General features: G+C 38.8%; 1 long non-coding RNA gene across 1 annotated transcript; it reads right to left on the bottom strand.

Annotated features, from left to right (window-relative positions):
• Positions 1 to 416: 416 nt before the first annotated feature.
• Positions 417 to 1553, bottom strand: LOC127899224 (uncharacterized). The gene is made up of 3 exons (XR_008051209.1): positions 1461 to 1553; positions 1175 to 1338; positions 417 to 702 (listed from the first exon to the last, which is right to left on the bottom strand). It is a non-coding gene; the product is annotated as an uncharacterized LOC127899224 (long non-coding RNA).
• Between the last annotated feature and the right edge of the window lie 18775 nt (positions 1554 to 20328).

The raw sequence follows: 20328 nt of genomic DNA on the forward strand, positions 1-20328 counted from the left end.
GCCACGTAGAATAAGTCCAAGTTCTTAAAATGTTGTTCTACTGAATAGAGAGACAATGTCAAGCTTTAACATTTTAGTATGTGCCCACTCAATATTACTACTTGGACTTGAGCCAAATTAGGGAAGAAAACCAGATATCTACATAAAAAACTAAATTAGATAAAAAAAAATATAATATTACCAACTACCAAAATAAGTGAAATTCTGGTAATTGAAATAAAGCTTGTATGGGATTATTGTCATTTGGATCAGTAGAGTTCAAATTTCCATAAACAAAAAGCCATGAACCCTTAACTTTTTACATAAGTTAGAGGGATGGTTATATTGACACCAGACCAATTAGTTCAATAACACTACCCACTTTCTGTAGCCACAGACATGATCTGGTATAGTTTTTTAAACTCATTGAATGTAACACTCCACTATATTATTTACTTAAAAAAATGCTTAAAAACACAGTTACTTTTAATATAATTACGAATTCTAAAAGTTTAGCACAATCCAACAAAACTTTATTACAGAAAACTAAGAGTCATATAGAGATTTCTTAGTTTATTTAAAAACTTAATTATTACATAAAGCTAAGATACTTATTTTTATTAACACAAAGTTGAGCCCATCATAAAATCCCAAGGTCGGTTATGCCCATATGCACTTCGTCTTAGTTAAGACTTGGCGCCAGCTTGCCCTACTCATCGTTACCTACAATGTAAGGACTTAGTGAGCTAATACTCAGTAAGATAACACTTTGATGCATGTATAAATTATGATGCGTATGGATGACCATATTAAGCTCTTAAAATAAACTTAGAAAATACAAACAATTTTGTTTGGGCCCTAGTTATGTTGCACTACAAGGCTAGCACTTTTACTCTCTAAACAATATGCCCTTGGGCCTCATTAGTTGATCTTTTGGGCATTACGTATCGCCGTCCCCAAAAGATTTCTTTCAACTTAGCTTTGACGGCTTGCCCTCCTTAGAACTTTCCCACCTGGTAGTACAACTTCCTATTTTTCATAAATTCATTTTTTGAAACGTCTTCTTCATAATGTTGTCCATGATATGCATGCATCCAATGCAACTTATAACGTTTGAAATTCCTCGATGCATAGCAAAATTAATACACAACATTATTTAAAAATAAGAGTCTTTAATATAGGCGACATAGCCAACCATAGCATCACATATTAGGCGGTAGAGCCGACCATGACATCACATATTAGGCGGCAGAGCCGACCATAGCATCACATATTAGGCGGCAGAGCTGACCATAGCATCACATATTAGGCGGCAGAGTCGACCATAGCATCACATAGTAGGCGGCAGGGCTGACCCATCTAACGATTTAGAATATAACTAATCACACTATAATAGCCATCATAATATAAAGGGATTGTTAAAATTGAACTTAAGTATAAAAATAATTTTGTCCTTACGTTGCAGTTGAAATGTTACTTACCGCTTGATCTTTACTTCTTTAAATCTTTTTAAGTTAAGGATTCCTCTACTCTTGCTATTATGACTTAGAATATAAGGGAATGAAATTTCTAGGTTGCATTTGCAAATGAGAGGTGGTGGGGCTATTTATAGAATTTCTTAAGGCTAATGGATGACTAAGATTTTGCCACCATAACTCTTGATCAATGGTTGAGATTAACCTTCATAAATAACTTACTAAATTCTAGAATTCTTTAACTTTCTCTACACTTCTTCTTACATCATCGCTTATGTCATCGCTTACGTCATCATTTTCTGATGTCATTGCTTATGTCATTATTCCTTAAAATTAAATATTATAAACTCAAGGGGCTTGTTAGCTTAAAAGGAAATTATACTATATTTAAGAAAATTATACCTCACAATTTCCTCCTCTCTTTTAAAAATTTCGTCCTTGAAATTTACTTATTGAATAGCTCAGGATGTTTATTCTTCATTTCTTCTTCACGCTCCCATGTTGCCTCCTCCACCGAGCTATTTCGTCATAGTACCTTGACTAAAGGGATCTTCTTGTTCCTTAACTCTTTTATCTTTCTATCAAGAATTTGAATTGGACGTTCTTCATATGTTAAGTCTTCTTCTGGTTGAAGAGGCTTGTAATCTAGCACATGGTGGGAGGGCAAGTCGGTAGGAAACATTCCCGACACAATCGAGTATTTCAAATGGCTCAATAAACCTTGGGCTTAATTTTCTCTTATTCCCAAATCTCATCAATCTTTTTACTGGGGCAACTTTTAGAAATACCTTATCACCAACTTGAAATTCCAAAGGCCTTCGCCTTTTATCGGCATAACTTTTCTGTCGACTTTGAGTTGCCTACATTCTTTTACCTATTTTCTCAATCACTTCAAATGAGGCGATCTACATTTTCTACCATATAGAACTTCATACGATGCCATGTCGAATGTTGCTTGGTAACTATTATTGTAGGAAAATTCAACTAATGGTATATACTTGCTCCATGATCCTTGAAAGTCGATAGCACATCCTCGCAACATATCTTCAGGTGTCTGAATTGTTCTTTCTGATTGGCCGTCTTTTTTAGGGTGAAATGTTGTACTGAACTTCAATCTTTTCCCCATAGCCTTATGTAACTTTTCCCAGAATGTCGAAGTAAACCTTGTATCTCGGTCAGAAATAATAGAAATGTGCACAACATGTAGTCTTACTATCTCCTTTACATATATTTCTGCAAGTTGGTCCATGGTGTACGTCATTCGAATAGGCAAGAAGTGAGCAGACTTTGTAAGTCAATCGAAAATCACCCAAATGGCATCATGCATTTTGGTAGTTTTTGGAAGACCAACAACGAAGTCCATCATGATTTCTTCCCATTTCCATTGAGGGATTTGATTAGATTGTAAAAATCCTACTAGTCTCTGGTGCTTCGCTTTGATTTGTTAACAAGTGAGACATTTTGCCACGAACTCCACTATATCCTTCTTCATTCCTGGCCACCAATAATGTTTCTTTAAGTTTTTGTACATTTTTGTTGTGCCAGGGTGAAGTGAATATGGAGTTGTGTGAGCTTCAAGTAGAATTTCTTTCTTTATATCTTTATTGTCTGGCACACATATCCTGTCCTTGAACAAGATGATTCCCCTCTCTGACTTTTTAAACGACATATCCTTTGAGTTGGCTTCTATCTTCAAGTTCTTCAAGTAGGAATCGTTTTCTTGCCCCTCTTTAATCTTTTCTAATAAAGTTGAACGAAGTGTCATGTTCGCTAATTTTCCTGCTACTAGCTCGATTTTTGCTTTGCATATGTCATCTTGTAATGGCCTAGGTAGAATCCTTAAAACTGACAAGCTTGACTTTCTACTTAGTGCATCTGCTACCACTCTTGCTTTTTCAGGATGATAGTTTATTTCACAATTGTAGTCCTTGACAAACTCTAGCCAATGCTATTGTCGCATATTTAACTCCTTTTGTGTAAAGAAGTATTTGAGGCTCTTGTGATAAGTGTAAATCTTATAATGCGCCCCCATTAAATAGTGACGCCATATTTTTAATGCGTGCACCACCGCTGCCAACTCTAAATCATGCGTTGGATAATTTTTCTCATATTCCTTCAATTGCCTGGAAGCATATGCAATGACTTTCCCATTTTGCATGAGGACACGTCCTATGCCATTTTTGGAGCCATCACTATAGATGACAAATTCCTCAGAGCTGTTAGGAATCGTTAGGATTGGAGTAGTAATCAGTCGTCATTTTAGTTCTTCAAAGCTTTTCTTGCATTCTGGAGTCCATACAAACTTAGCATTTTTCTTTGTCAACTGGGTCAGTGGCATCGCGATCTTCGAGAAACTGTTGATTATTTTTTTAACTCAATTGCTATTGATGTCAATGTGCAAGTGGACATAACAAGTAATAAAGTGATGAATATTCGAGATCGTCTCCACATGGATTGATGTTACTAGAAAGGCTACAGCAATCACGATAATTACTACCGAAATAAACAATAAAAAACAAAAATAAAACAAATCAATGAGTAATAAAAAGAATTCAATGGGAATGAGGTAGCTGAGTGATCAAACTCTCTTCATGGACTAACTGTTTTGTCTAATTTAACACCAGTTGCTACAGCAATTCCTACAGCATTGGGCAAAATTATTTTGCATCCTCAACTGATACCACTCCGTTAACTTGAGACTTTTCAAACCAGTTTTCTTTGCTAGGTTATACAACCCTAAAACAGCTTTCCTTAGCTTAAAACGGGTACCAAACCAGATAAGAAAACAGCTAAAGACCGTCTCAAGTGTTCTGATACACAGGATCCTTCATACAAAGGCAAGTGTAGAGCATACTAACTTGGTTTTGAACAAACTCGTTTTTAAAATTTTCCTTATTCTTTTTCTTATCTATTTCAGAGCTCCATAGAACTTAAGAAAGAGGAGTTTAGAGAGACATGGATAATAGAACACTCAATATATTATTTTAAGGCGCACCTCTTCCTTAGTGAAAAACTAAGAGGAGGCTCCCTTATATAGGGATTACAACGGGAGAAAGCCAAATTTTGAAAAGTGAGACAGGACCCTCATCTTTTCAAAAAGCAAACAACTTTAATAAAGTAAAGTAGGGATAGGGACCCCTAACTTTATCTTTTACATAAAAAGACAAGACATAAAAGCTACTTTAATAAAGTAAAGTAGGGACAGGGACCCCTAACTTTATCTTTTACATAAAAAGACAAGACATAAAAGCTACTTTAATAAAGTAAAGTAGGGACAGGACCCCCTAACTGTATCTTTTACATAAAAGACAAGACATGCGGCGGAGATTACGGAGAGGATAGATTCATCCCGTAATCATCTGAGCTGGAGCTGGATTCAAATCTGCGGTAGTTGACGCAGCTTTTGTGGCAATTGGCTCCATGAGGTTCACAGAATAAGGTGCACTGTTCTAGATAAGTAGGGCCATCATACTGAGGACATCCTTTAGCATGGACAATCCCGGGAATGCAGAGAGATCTGCATTGTGATGGTGGATGAGTGATGATGGGCTCAGATTGTGAAATGACTCGTGATGACTGGCCTTGTTCTGGTGGAGTCTGAAACTCTTGGAGGAGTTGACTGAGCGGTAAAAAGTCATCTTCAGGATCCTGAGAATCCTGGTAGTAAATCTGTGGAGGAGTATCTGGACGTTCTTCTTTGATAATAATACCTTTGCTAGAACCAGAAGGATTAGGTACCATGAACATGTCATGACGAGGTCCAATAGAACTGGAGATGATGTCTTGTGGTGGTGGAGGAACATGATTTAAGGACAGGAGATGAGTCATGAGAGCCTTTTTGAACATGGGGTCTTGATCCAGTGTGCTGGGATGAGGGGTTGTGTGGTAGTGGCTGATTTGTGGTTGAGCAAAGAAGGCGGCTGTCTCTGGGTGACGGAAATATGGTCGGTGAACTATGAACACGGATGTGAATTTTTCAGCTTCATGAGAAGGGATGGTGGAAAGATGATGGTTGTGACTAAGCTGCTGGAGTTGGGATCTCCATTGAGGAATAGGAGAGAACCATTCTAACAGAGTCCATAACAGAGAAGTAGCCTTGGAAGGATTATTGAGGGTGTTGACTGTGTAGGCTAAGGGGATGATTAACTGAGTTGCATGGAGTGCAGTTAAGCACCAGAAATACCAGAGTTCATCGTCACTGATATCCCGGACAGAGGGGATGAAGAATCCGGTGAGGAAGAGATTCTCGGGATGAAAAGTGAGGAACTGGTTGTGAGGGTTTTCTTCAAGGAAGAAAGCTTTCATGTAGTAGCGGAAAAGAAATTGTTTAGCAAACTCCTGAAGGCGGTAGAGGGAAGGAAAAGTTTGTACAGGCCGTGGGAAGGTCTTTTGGGTAAGAGCCTTAGAAGGCAGAGAGGTAGCAGTAGATCTAATAGCCATGAAGATCGGGAAGACTGGGGAAGTGTAGAAGATTGGAGAGGCAGGTGTCTGAATGCGAGATAGGAAATCTGGAATGAGGTTCTTTTGTCCTTTTATATGTGCAACATCAAATTCATATCGGGAAAACCATTCCTGCAACCGAAGTAACTGGCTGTTGGGAATCGTTTTACCTTTAAACTGGAGGACTTTAGGGAAAGAGGAATTATCCAATCTGATCAGGAATCTATGGCCAAGGAGGTGGTATTCGAACTTTTTGATGCCGTTTTTTACGGCAAGAATCTCCTTGTAGATCGTGTGATAGTGCTGCTGGGCTGGACTAAAATGTCCACTAGCATGTCCGATTGGATATTCCTTTTTGTCGATCTGTTCAAGCAACAGGGCTCCCCATGATGTGTCTGAAGCATCAGTCTGTAGGATACGTTTGCCATCTGTCATGATCTTGAGTTGTGGTGGATTCTGGGCTATCTGCTTTAGCCGCTGGACAGCTGTAGTGTGACGGGAATCCCAAGAGATAGGATTCGTTTTTAGTAAAGCAGAAAGTATACTGGTCTGCTGGTCCACATGAGGCAGGAAATCGCGGATGTAGTTGATGATGCCAAGGAACTGTTGGACTTGTTTCTTTGTGAAATCCTTATCTGGAAAGTGGAGTAATTCTTGTGCAATGTGGGGTCCAGGCTGATAGAATCCATTCTTTATCTGCATACCGAGATATTCTACGGTATCTGTGGCAATTGTACTCTTTTTGTCGGAAAGCATAATACCGTAGTGAGCTATGATATCATGGAACTGTTGGAGTAAAACTTGATGCTCTTCTGGAGTACCTGAAAACAGAAGTAAATCGTCAATATAAACAAGGGTATGGTGAAGGAGGGGCTGGAAGATTTGGGTCATGGCTTTTTGGAAAATGGATGGTGCAGTTTTGAGACCAAAGGGAAGAACGGTCCATTGGTAATGGGCATTGGGAATACAGAATGCAGTTTTATAACGTTCAGCAGGGTCAATACCCAGCTGCCAAAACCCAGACTTTAAGTCAAACTTAGAAAATATTCTGGCATTTTGGAGGTAGGTAAAGATGGAATTTTTTCGAGGTAAAGGAAATTTATCATCCTGTAAAAACTGGTTTAAAGGCTGATAATCAATAACAAGACGCTTTTTACCCCGTAATGTTTCGGCACGTTTATTAACATAAAAGGCTTGGCAGGCCCACGGAGAAGTTGTGGGCTCAATGAGGCCTTGGGCGAGTAACTCTGCACATTCTGTTTGGGCTAACTGAAGCTCAGAAGGAGGCATACCCGGATGGGTTGCTTTGGTAGGATTAAGGTCTTCGTTAAGCTTAAAAGGGAGCTTAACGAAATGGGCTGGATTTTTCCACAGAGGATGTGGATGGGCAAAGGCCAAATGATTTGGAGGACAAAACCTTAATAACTGGGCCGAAATAGACTGATAATCAGGAGGGGACTGGGCCAAATGATAGAGTTTGAGCTGGTCTGTGTATGGTTGGAACATGGACTGGAATCTGAGACCAGTAGGAAGGACTTGAATCTTTTGGGCTTGGAATAGGATATCAAACCCAAGAAGAAGATCTTTGTCAGGTAGGCTAGATCCGATTACATGGGTCCAAACTGTGAGCTTTGGGAATAGCTGAATTCCAATTCTAGACTTGGTGCGGAGCTTTGTAGAAAACAATTTTCCACTAGCAGCACGGAAATGATTTTCATTTGAAATCCAGGTTTCAGGCGGCAAAATAGCAGGGTTTAAAATACTGCGCTGAGCGCCAGTGTCTATGAAGGCAATAGCAGGAATGGGCCGACTGTATTTGGATAACAGGATTTGGATTTTGACGGAAGGAATGGGTTGAACTGACAATTGAGTGGAGGATGAAGGTACTGACTGGATGTGGAAGACAGGGGAATAGTCTTCTGGTTCAGTAGATGAAGTTGAATCTGAATCTGAATCAGAAGTGCCAAGGGCAAAAACTGTATCCGGATCAGGACTTTCTTGTTCAGAGTATAAAAACTCAATTTGGTCAGTATCAGGAGAGAACTGATGTAAGGATTGAAGCTGTTGAACTAAGCGTTGAGACCGCTTAGGGTTTTTAGGGCATTCTTTAGCAAAATGTCCGAGCTTTTTGCAAATGAAGCATCTGCTCTTTGTTCTTCGTCGGTCAAGGATCTCAGAAGGTTGTCGTCTTCTGAAGTACCGAATCTTTTTGGGACGCCTAGGGAATGGGCGTGACTGTGGAGTTCTGGAAGATTTTCTGTGAAACCTGACTTTGTGGTGTTTCTTCGTGGAGGGACAAGTACAATGCTTAGAGTCTTTGCACTTGATTTCCAAGTAGGGTTTCTTGCAGGCGGTTTGGAATCCTTCTTTGTCTTTTATGAGGTTTCGGAAGAATTTCTTCTGATCACAGAGGTAATCAAGAGACACTAAAGCCAGCTGGAAGAGACGGCCAAGAGAAAGATTATTGATGTCGAGCTGGGCATTAGCAATCTGGCGACGGATTTCAGGTTGTAATTCTTCAGGCAAAGAAGACAAGAAGACATGCTTGAGGGTGTGGTCATTGATACCACCAATTTTATGGAACAGGGCAGACATGCGTTTGAATACATAGGACGAACTGGAGGAGGGATAGACACTGTAGGAGGTGGAACAGGGCGTCGAGGAGGTCGAGGTTTAGGTTTTGCAGGTTGAGGGTTCAAGTGGTAGGTCATGGGAAAGACTTTCTCAGGAGTATAATCCCTTGGAGTAGTAGGGAAAAAGGACCCGAGAGGGTGATATGGTTCTGTGGGAAAATAGGATAGGGGAGCAGTATGAATTGCTTGACGCCGTTGGTTGTCAGCATCAATTCTGGCAATTTCAGCTTGAAGCTGTCTGATTTCTTGCTCTTTTCGGGTGAACTCATGAGAATTATCACCGCGGGCAATCATGGCTCGAAGGTCACGGTCAAGCTGTGCAACCTTAGTATGAAGACTATTATACAAATTGGTCAACTGGTCTGAGAGGGAAGTAACCCTTGTTTCAACAGCAGAGGATCTGTGAGCGATCTGATCAACTTTAGAGTGTAAGGAAGTAAGAGAAGCATTCTGGACTTTGGCATTCTGAGTTTGCCAGTTAAGGACTGCTTCAAAAGGCTTGGGTTCTTCAAGATGTCCACTGGAGGAAATAGGAGAGTTGACAAATGGTTTGCTCCAAACCTGGTGCTTTTGGTCTGAGCGTTTCTCAAGAGGCGGGTACTCAGAACTATAATCTGAGGCAGAGGCAGATGAGAACATCATGCAGGACACCATAGGAGGTGTAGGTAGAAGACCAGCCGAGGACCGGACTGGTTTGCATGATCTGGGCTGATGTTTCTGGATCCACTGAAGTCCTTTGTCGTAAAGTGGCAAAGGAGGTGGATAATCGGGTTCATCATCATCATCTTCGGGCAAATATAATTTGCAGGCAGGATAGATAATTTTCTTCTTTTTCGATCTGGAAGAATAATCATCCTCATCATCATTACATGGACAGCCGGGATCACATCGGCCAGAGCCGGGAACATCCCATAAGAAATGGCCATCAATTTTGTCTGGGTAAACAGGAGTACCTTGGGAGGTGAAGGACATAATGGGTAATGGTTTGCCAGAAGGAAGGACTTCTGGAATGATGTCAACAGGTTGGACCATGGAGCAGGTAAAGGATAATCGGGAAGGTTCGGCAGGGGCAGAAGGAGGAGGTTTGAACTGAAGGCGAACAGAACCATCAGTTCTCATACCCTTAAGCACTCTAACAATGACTAGTTGTTAACCCACTTATGGTATGGCATTATGAGCATATACTCTCTCTACCCTACAAGGTGCATTCCTATGTCCAGTTCTTCACAAATCTTAACTCAAATATAGCCCTTTTGGGACTCAAGTAATCTCAGTCCAGGAAACTTAAATTAAGATCAAGTATTACTCCAACAATTTCCACTAAGACATGCCCTTTTGCGGCTCTATCTTAACTTGAACCATTAAATAGGTGGTCAACCGAAATAATGATTATAATAATAGCTATTAGAGTAAAATGGTTCCTTTACTAAACTTCAATTTAGTAAAGAAAAAACCTCCAGTCTCATGTCAACACTGTGAACCCAAATCACCAAGAGATCTTCCACCTCCACCAGCTCCATTACCCATCTACAAAACAGAACTCAAATGGATTGCAAAGCATTGCAAACCTGAGATTCCATCCCCCATCCCAAACTCAACACCTATCGTACAACTAATAGCTTTTATGATGTTTTCTTCTACCTCTTCAGCCTACTCTTCCTCCTTTCCCCCATTAGAAACTCACACAGATTCCCAATGAAATGTGGTATCCAAACCTTTTATCCCTTCAGCTATTACCTCAACTGGCCACCTAGAACCTCCCAAACCTTTTGAATTAGTCCTTAACTGGCAAACCCAAAATGCCAGAGCATAGAACGATACTTTGTTGCATATCAATTCAAAAGTTGAGAAAATCAGTTTACGAACTGAACAGATTGAGACGAAAGTTGACTCCATTATTGTACAGATGCAGTAGGTCCACCACAATCTTCAATCCATAATTACTCAACTCGATTCAGAGTTACGAACCATGCTTGCTCAAAGATACTATGGCCCAGAATTTAACCAAAAAGAAAGGGAAATCAGACGCTTAAAAGCTGAGCTTGATCAAATTGAATTTGAAAAACAAAGACCTACCCTTTTTACCACATCGCCTCCTATCCCTTCCATAGGTCCAACTTATCATCCATTTGCCTCTATGCTTTCCCCCATCAAACAGTATGACCCTTCCAAGTTATTTGGCATGACTCATGCCCTTTTCAGAGACAATCCCTTACCACCACCACCTAAACCTAAACCAAAGCCTAAACCTCAACCATGTCCCGTCAAAATTCATCAGCCATCCATGTCCATTCCTGGACAACAGTCCCCACCGCCCGCACCTCCACAACCACCTCAATCCCAACCTCAAACTCAGTCCAAAGACAAAGAACCCATGCACCAGTATAGTGCCCACACGGTAGATCCATCATCTACTCCAGATGATCAAACTTCTGCTCAAACTTCTTATTCAAATCTAGCCATTTCCAACAGCCATACTGAGTCTGACACAGAATCTTCAATATCCACTGGTGACTCTGAAGAGTCCTATGCTGATATCACCAGAATCTTGATGGCCCAACCTGATCACGGCCAAACCTCTCACACATAACCATATGTTGATATTCCTTCAGAAGTTGACGAAGGCATACCTGAATTCTCTGCAACACACCAACCCCCTCCAGCCCAAGCCCAGACCGGTCTAACAAGTCAAAAATCGTCAAATGGTCCATGGTTCACATTTGATGATCTTCCATCTCATAAATGGCGCGAGAGACTTACTGAAATGTCTGCTTGGATTGATCTCCAAATGCTACGGCCAGGAGCAACGACTCAATCAGTCCTTAGAGAATTTGCTACTCGTTTTACGGGTGCTCTAAGAGATTGGTTTGATTCTTTAGGCCAATACAGACAATTACAGTTTGTTCAATTACCAGAAGTCTCAAGTGCCCTTGCGATTATTCATGATCAATTCCTTGGAGACCCCTCTACAGTTTTTAAAGCTGCACGACGAGACTATCTCAACATGAAATGCTGCTCACTCAATGCTAAGGATCTTGACTTTCATTACAAACGAATGTCCTTGCTGTTCTATAAGCTTAATGGCTTCAATGAGCCAACATTAAAGCATGTCTTCCTGGCTTCCCTTCTAGAAGAGCTCCAACCCGATATACAACGGCAACTCACCACCTCCAATCTCATCCTTGACAACATCTCTCTTGGCAAAATCTTCCAGATTGCCAAAACATGCCTTGACAAACTTTGCGAGCAGAAATAGTTTTTCAAAGACCTGCTGAGAGATAACGACCCATTTAGGAGTGCCTGCAAAAAGCCCTATTTGCAGATCAAATGTAAAAAGAAAAAGGATTGTGATTGCAGTTCTAAGAAGAAAAGGCATTTTCGGAAATTCAAAAATCTAGAATTTTCATCCAAACCCCGCGGGTCCAGAAAGCCCTACCGATTCTTTAGAAAAAAATCATCTTCCTCCAGAGAATTCAAACGAAAATCATCAAGCAGATGCTTCATCTGCAAGAGGAAAGGTCATTATGCTAAAGATTGTCCCAACAAACGAGAGAAATCCATCCGGCTAGTCGAACATCTTCAAGCCACTACAGACTACTCTCCTGTGACGGATGAACTAGAATTCTATTTCTCTGAGCAAGATGAACCCAATGATGAAACCGTGTTCGCATTACAAAATTCCTCTGATGACTCAGACAGTGATGTGTCTCAAGTTATCTTCCACCAACAATTACTGTCCCTTGACACTACTGTTCTTATACCCTCCATCAAACTCCATATCTTGCCCTCAAAATTCCAAAGGTCCATTCCAGCAATTGGTCTCATAGATACTGGCGCCCAACTCAGCATGTTAAACCCCAATATCCTTCCACCTAAATACTGGACAAAGTACGAAGAAAATTTCAGGGCCGTTAATGGCAAATTTTTCACTACCTCTTTGATTACCAACAAACCCATTGGTATTCAAATCTTCCCAAATTGTGTCATTTGGACCAAGGTTATTGGTTCAACCCTTCCTAATAAGGATATCTTGTTAGGATTTGACATACTTCACCAAATCACACACCTCCAAATCATTGCCACTGGAATCCGAGTCAAGTCCATGTTCAAACCATTCACAGACATTCTGAAACTCTACAATTTGTCTAACACTCCCCAGTCCTACCAGGATATTTCATCCCATCTTTTGCATTTCTGTCCAGAGTCCCATTATGAGTTCACCCATCCAACTCCATTGTGGAAAAACCCGTCTTTCTTCATTAAGTTACCTTTCAAACTCAATGAAGACATTAACCTGACCAAAGCTACTTATCCAGGAATGAGTCCTTCTGACTTACTCCTAGCCCAAAAAGAATGTTCACAACTGTTAGCCCAAGGTCTAATCGAGCCCACAAGTTCTCAATGGGCTTGCCAAGCCTTTTATGTTGAAAAACATTCTGAAATTGTCAGAGGAAAGAAACGCTTAGTCATTGACTATCAGCCCCTAAATATGTTTTTGCAAGATGACAAATTTCCTTTGCCCCGACGACAAAGTATGTTTACTTTTCTTAAAAATGCCCAGATCTTTTCCAAATTTGATTTAAAATTAGGTTTTTGGCAATTAGGCATTGAACCCTCGGAGCGTTACAAAACTGCATTTTGTATCCCAAATGCCCATTATCAATGGACAGTCCTCCCCTTCGGCCTCAAAACTGCCCCATCAATTTTTCAAAAATCCATGGTCAAAATCTTTCAACCTATACTGCATCATGCATTAATTTACATTGATGATATCTTGCTTTTTTCAGGATCACATGATGGACATCACCAGCTGTTAACTCAATTCTATGATATTGTCCAAAGTCATGGAATCATGTTGTCTGCCAAGAAAAACACCATTGCCACGGATAACATTGAATTCCTTGGTATGATCATAAAGAACGGCCATTATCAGTCAGGAAAGCACATTACCCAAGAGTTGCTTCACTTTCTAGATCAGTAACTTTCTAAAAAGCAAGTTCAACAGTTTCTCGGCATTATCAATTACATCAGAGACTTCATCCCGCATGTGGACAGTTATACTCACCACCTCTCGGCTCTATTGAAAAAGAAGCCCCCATAGTGGAATTCTGACCACACAACTGCTGTCACTACCCTCAAGCAAATTGTGCAAAATCAGCCTCCCTTAAAGTTAATTACTGATGGAAAGCGCATACTGCAGACAGACGCAAGTGATGAATCATGGGGTGCCATCCTTCTTAAAGAAATCAACGGCAAAGAATACTTTATCGCTTACGTTAGTGGACAATTTTCTGACACACAGAAGCATTACCATAGCGTGTTCAAAGAAATCTTAGCGGTAAAGAATGGCATCAAAAAATTTGAGTATCATCTTATTGGACATCATTTTCTCATCCGACTGGACAATTCAGCCTTCCCCAATATTCTCAATTTCAAAGGTAAAACTGTCCCAAAAAAGATGTTACTCCGATTAAAAGATTGGTTTTCCAAATACGATTTTTTGGTTAAGCATATAAAGGGGTCCCAGAACCTTATCCCTGATATGCTATCTAGACTCTCAAAACCAGAAACCCCTCTAACCTTGATTTCCACAACATACCAATTTCCGATCATCATCCCAACCCTCCAAAGTTGACAAGGCCACTCAGATGCCAAGCCCCAAGTCCCAGTCATCACCCCCTAAGCCGGGATACCGAAGAGATTGCCCTTATCCACCTTGCCGTGGTCCCCACTGTAAGCATCCAAAGCTCTCCAAAACCTTTTTCCCAAAATACAACCGTGACACTAACCCAGATGAAACAGAAAGCTCATCCGAAGACGACTACATGAATCTCCGCTCTCCATAAAGTAGTTTGTCTTGTTGTAATAATTATGTTCTACTTTATGGTTTTGTTCTATATAATTATTAAGGCTTGCTTTAGTAGTTTGTCTTCTTGTAATAATTATGTTCTCCTTTATGGTTTTGTCCTGTATAATTATTAAGGCTTGCTTTAGTAGTTTGTCTTGTTGTAATAATTATGTTCTCCTTTATGGTTTTGTCCTGTATAATTATTAAAGTACACTTTGTCCTTTGTAATCATTAATGCTGTCATGATGTGTCTTTTACTTTTGCTTTTGTAAAAGATAGGGGTCCTGTCCTATCTTCTCCGAGAATTCTCCTATATAAAGGATTCTCCCTTCGTTTGTAAGATAGAAGTTTTCAAAGAAAAAAAACTCTCGTGTGTTTCCATAAAACTATGAATTTCTAAACTCTCTTCTCTCTCTGCAAATGAAGATCTAGAGAAAAAAAAAGGAATAAAGAATTAAATTTGTTCATTTTGAAACTTTAAGGAAGTATGATCTGCACTTGCCTTCCAGTAAGGATCCTGTGCATCAGAAAACTTATGATGATTTCTTAAACGGTTTGGTACCCTGTTTTAAAGACTAAGGAAAGTCAGTTTTGGGTAATATAACCTTAAAAGAAACATTTTAGGTTTTACTACCAGTCCCCACCGCCCACACCTCCACTACCACCTCAATCCCAACCTCAAACTCAGTCCAAAGACAAAGAACCCATGCACCAGTATAGTGCCCACACCGTAGATCCATCATCTACTCCAGATGATCAAACTTCTGCTCAAACTTTTGATTCAAATCTAGCCATTTCCAACAGCCATACTGAGTCTAACACAGAATCTTCAGTATCCACTAGTGACTCTGAAAAGTCCTATGCTGATATCACCAGAATCTTGCCCTCAAAATTATGGATTGAAGATTGTGATGGATCTACTGCATCTGTGCAGTAATGGAGTCAACTTTCGTCTCAATCTGTTCAGTTCATAAACGGATTTTCTCAACTTTTTAATTGATATGCAACAAACTATCATTCTGTGCTCTGGCATTTTGTGCTTGCCAGTTAATGATTATAATAATTGCTACAACAATCTTGTAGCAATTCATAAGAACAGTCAAAAACTCATTTAGATTGTTTGTCACTTAACTACAATCAATTTAGTTCATACTTTGAAAAAGAAAAAACAAACAGCAAAACATCAGCCATGAAATACATCGGTTCAATCAAAGAGTAAGTAAAGGAAAAAGTAAAGAACTATGAAAATTGAATCCACAATAGTTCTGTTGGTTTATCTTCACTGGTGCAGACTTGCTTTTCCATGAATTCTGATTTTGTTCTCCTTTTCCCTTTGATTGCTTCAATGTTAATTCGCCGCCCTTTTTCATATGATGCATGCTCTTTTTATATCTGAAAACTAGGGTAAACAGAAGTCTAGGGCACGCATAAGTCAGATTAGGAAACTGCAGATCTTGATTCTGCACATATCTCGCACTAAATTTTCTCTGTCATTGTTCCATGATTGCTACAGTAATGGCTGCTCCAGCAACGGCTACAGCACTACATTGTTCTAAATTTTGTTTCAATTCTTATATAGCCATTGATGAGAACCATCAAGGGACCATTAAAACTTCAAGTGATCCTTTGCACATTCATGGAGGCCCAATTACAAGAGCAAGAGCCAAAAAGATGCAAGCTGCTTTAAATGGATTAATTGAGAAAATATGGATTGAAAATGCAATTCAAGATGCAAGACATCATGAATTGGGCTTGAAGAGAAGACAAGGCATTGTGGGCATTATTCAAGTCATTGGGCAGCCAAATACACAAGTTGTATCAAATGCAGAAAGGTCAAATTCGGAATAAACACTGTATTGATTGAGCCAGAATTAAAATGCAAGCTATATACCGTTGGAAAGATAATTAAGTTAGCTTTCCAATAAATTTTACAGAGCTGGATTTGGAGTTCTCTAGAAGGAGTTATGACCAATTCTTTACAGCTTGTTCAGACTTGGGATTTTCAACGAATCCTTTGTTTTTCAACTTATTTGTTTGTTTTGTTTCAAGCTTGTCAATGTGTAAGGTAAGTCTACCATCAATGATGGTGGGCTAACATTAAGTTTGTCAATGATAGCATTAATTATAGTAGGCTAGCATTAAGTTTGTCAAAGATAGCATTGATCATGGTGGGTTGGTGAAGACTTTTGAAACATCTTTTGACAAACTTACTTGGAGGGTTGTTCCAATGTTTCCATTTGTATTTTTAGGATCTTGGGTTCCTTTTAGCCTATTTAAATTCAGCAACCTTGGTATGTAAGGAGATTAATGTTATTTTGAATTTGAAAGATTATTCTTTCTTTGGTTCTTTTGAGAACTAGTGAACTTATCAAGAATTTACATTCTTGTGGTGTTCCAAATTTAGACTTATCACTCACCTTCTCATCTTTTTCTTGAGTGTGGCGTCAATACCCTTCTCTATACCTTTGGTTCATGTTTTCTTAAGCATTGGGTCAAGGTTTTTGTTTGCCATAAATCTGTTTAGAACTTTCTTGGGAAGTTGAAACTACAAATTAAGCGTAGGATTGAAAGTTTCATTGTGGGATTCGTATCAGCCATATTCTTCCTCATTTTTGCGAGCCTGTTGCAACAGCAATCCTTCTGTGCAAAATAAGTTTCAGGACACCTACAATTAAGCACACAATTTGAGCACGAATTACTCTAAATCAAGCAAAATTTAGTAAGACTAAATTAAAATGAACGTTTATGCAAAATGTATTTTCATAGAGCTATCAGAAACCTTCCACAAATCTTCGGTAGTATCTAGCCAAACCCAAGAAACTTATGACTTCTTTTCTTCATCTGGTTGCTCAATTACCATGGCTCGATCGATGAGATCGTTGAAGGAAACATCATGAACTCCAGCCACCTTTAAGTCTTTTACGAGATCTTTACGTAATTCTTGCATAAAGTGGTCCTTTTTCAAGTCTTCCGTTGCAACCATATGTGGAGCATATCAAGAGAGCTCATCAAATTTTCGGATGTACTCTAGCACATACATCCTTCTTTGTTGTAAATAAACAAACTCTCTTCTTTTGGTTTAGCGAACAGTCTCTAAAAAGTATTTGTTATAGAAGTGTTCTTTAAATTTCACCCATTGCATTGTTTCTTCATTATGAATTCGTTTAATTGAGTCCCACCAGTATTCTGCCGCTCCTCATAACATAAAGAAGAAACAAGTGACATTTTCTTCTTCTGGCACTTTGGCTACTTCTATCATTCTTTCCATGGTTCGCAACCATTGGTCCGCTGTAATAGGATTTACACTGCCTTCGAATGTGGGTGGATTTAATCTTCAAAATTCGCTTCCAAAACACGTTAATTTCATAAAATCATTTTCTTATTATAAAAGAACAATTCATAAATCTTTGTTTAATTAACACATGTGATTTGTCATCATCAAAATCAATATTTATAGCCATATAGGCTAACAATCTCCCCCTTTTTGATGATGACATAACACATTATAAAAATTTAATTTAGTTATGAAAAGCTCCCCCTTAATCAATGCAAGGTTAAAAAATTGATTCGAAAATTATTTAAAAAGGCTCCCCCTGCATACATGCATATTTTTATAACACATATTATATTATTCTCCCCTTTCATCATAAAAAAGAATAAAAGCTCCCCCTATCAATCATCAAAAACTCAATACAAGCATATTAGTTCAAAAATATCCAAATCATAAGAAAACAACATAACAATCAGTCAAAACAGATCCATATCATCCAAAACAAATACATAATCCAACAATATAACAACCATCCATAAAATCGGAAATAAAAGTACATAAAGCAGTAAATGAAATGTAGGTGTGTCCAAATACAAGCATAAGAGACTATTGAGGTGGTGAGGATGGTGGTGGTGGAGGAGAGTAAGGATACGGAATGCCGAAGTGCTCAAAGAGGAACCGTTGTCCATGAATGAGCTGCTGCTCTTACTGTGCTGAAACTCAGTCTGCCGCACAGAGAATGTCCGCACCTCATCCATAAGCTGCTGAAGAGTAACCTCTTTAGAGGTAGGAGGCTGTGGAGGTGATGTAGCGGATGCAGAGGCACCAGGAGCTGAAGCAATCACAGGAGGATCTCGGCGTTTATGTGGCCCCGAAATGAGAGTGAGAAAACAGGAAGTTGATTAGCAGGAACCACATCGTTGAGTGGCCGATCATCACTCGGAGCAAGAAAAGTAAACTTGTTTTCAGTGAATTTTACCCAAGTGCCATTACTCCACTCAAAACCTAAGCCAAATACAGTGTCATCCCCTATACCCTTAGCCGGTCTACACGATGGTTCTTGAAGCGATACATCAAAATATTTAAGGATTCGGGTAATGAAGTGACCATATAGAAGGGAGCGGGTAATCAAGGCAGGTGATGCGTAAATTAGCAAGTGTACTAGTCAGCACAAGTAATATAAGAGTAGAGTATCATCCCACAAAGATTGTATATCCTATTAGTTACCGAAATTATTCTAACCCTAATTTATTTGAACAATCGAATAAGCGAATTGAGATTTAAAATAAAATAATTAATAATTAAATAAAGATGTAGGCAATAATAGAAAATACCAAGAGATTAAAACACTAGGACATCCGATTTCTCCATAACCAATCCAATTTAATCCTCCATCTATGCTATTAAAATTTATTATCCATGTTGACAGTGAATTTCCCTAATCTATTCAATATCCTCTCTCGAGTAATATAAAAAATATCTTCACATATTAGCCTACTATATCTTTATGTGAATTTAAATATGAAAAGATTCATTAAGCTCTATGGAAATTCTTAGATAAAACTGCACGAATCACGTTGGCACATCTCTGTCTTTCGTTCAATTCATGGCATCCATTACACAGAGCAAAAATACATAAATCTCTTCTCGGTCTCATTATGTATCCTCAAATCATTCAAATATTGGCCAGATATTTAAAAGCATTAAGCACAATAATGAACACTCAACCATGGAATAATAAATTAAAAATAACATAAATTTATGGAATTAAATCTTCATAGTTAGGCTACATCATAGCCCTATTAAAATAAATTAGTTCATGGGGATATAAAGAGAATCCATTAATTTAATTGGAAAAATTCAAGCAAGATAATAGAAAAGAGAGAAAGAAAAACTCAAGAAGCTATCTCTCTCCAATCTCTGCGATTGACTTCTCCAAATTGTTGCTCCCGGATTTACAGCGACTTCTCTTGTTCTTTTCTTGCTCTTGGTTTTCTCTCCAATTTTCAGTTGTTGTGCAGCTGCCTTCTTTGTTTTCCATCCTTAGCTTTTTCTCTCTTAGCTTCTTAAATTCTGCGGCTTCCCAATCCGTAAATCAAAAGGATTTAAAATAACAAAAACATCTAACCCACTTTCTAAGCCCATGCACGTGAATCAATTGTCAATGCTTTATGTAATCCATCACGTGACTTGCCATATTTTCTTTGTAAGTGAATTCTCCAATGCTTCCTCACGTGCATGCATGCTTAATGATTAATTAAATTAAATCCTTTGTGATTTGTTCCAATTATTTCTCTTTATTTCTTTCCCTTTTTGATTCCTTCAAGTTGATTTCCTCCTGAATGTTCCGATTTTATTCTTTTTTAATCCCATATTGTACCTAAAATAAGAAAATATAAAAATTAAGATAAAATTAACATAATAAAACATAATTTAACATAAAATTAAGTTATGGAAGCATTAAAATAATAGATAAATTATGAGCACATTAGCAGGTCTGGTCAACATGGCTCGGATGATGGTGTATCCCAAGTTAACCGGACGACGTCTAAGAATACAATCAATCAAAGCAACATCCATATGGGAAACCTCATCCAAATGCCCTGATTTAGGAAGAACAATGGACTGAATAAAGCGAAGCAAAATACGAGTTTGAAGACAAAGACACTGAGTACGGAAACG

The sequence above is a fragment of the Citrus sinensis genome, chromosome 8 (genome assembly GCF_022201045.2).
Source record: "Citrus sinensis cultivar Valencia sweet orange chromosome 8, DVS_A1.0, whole genome shotgun sequence".
NCBI classification, from domain to species: Eukaryota; Viridiplantae; Streptophyta; class Magnoliopsida; order Sapindales; family Rutaceae; genus Citrus; species Citrus sinensis.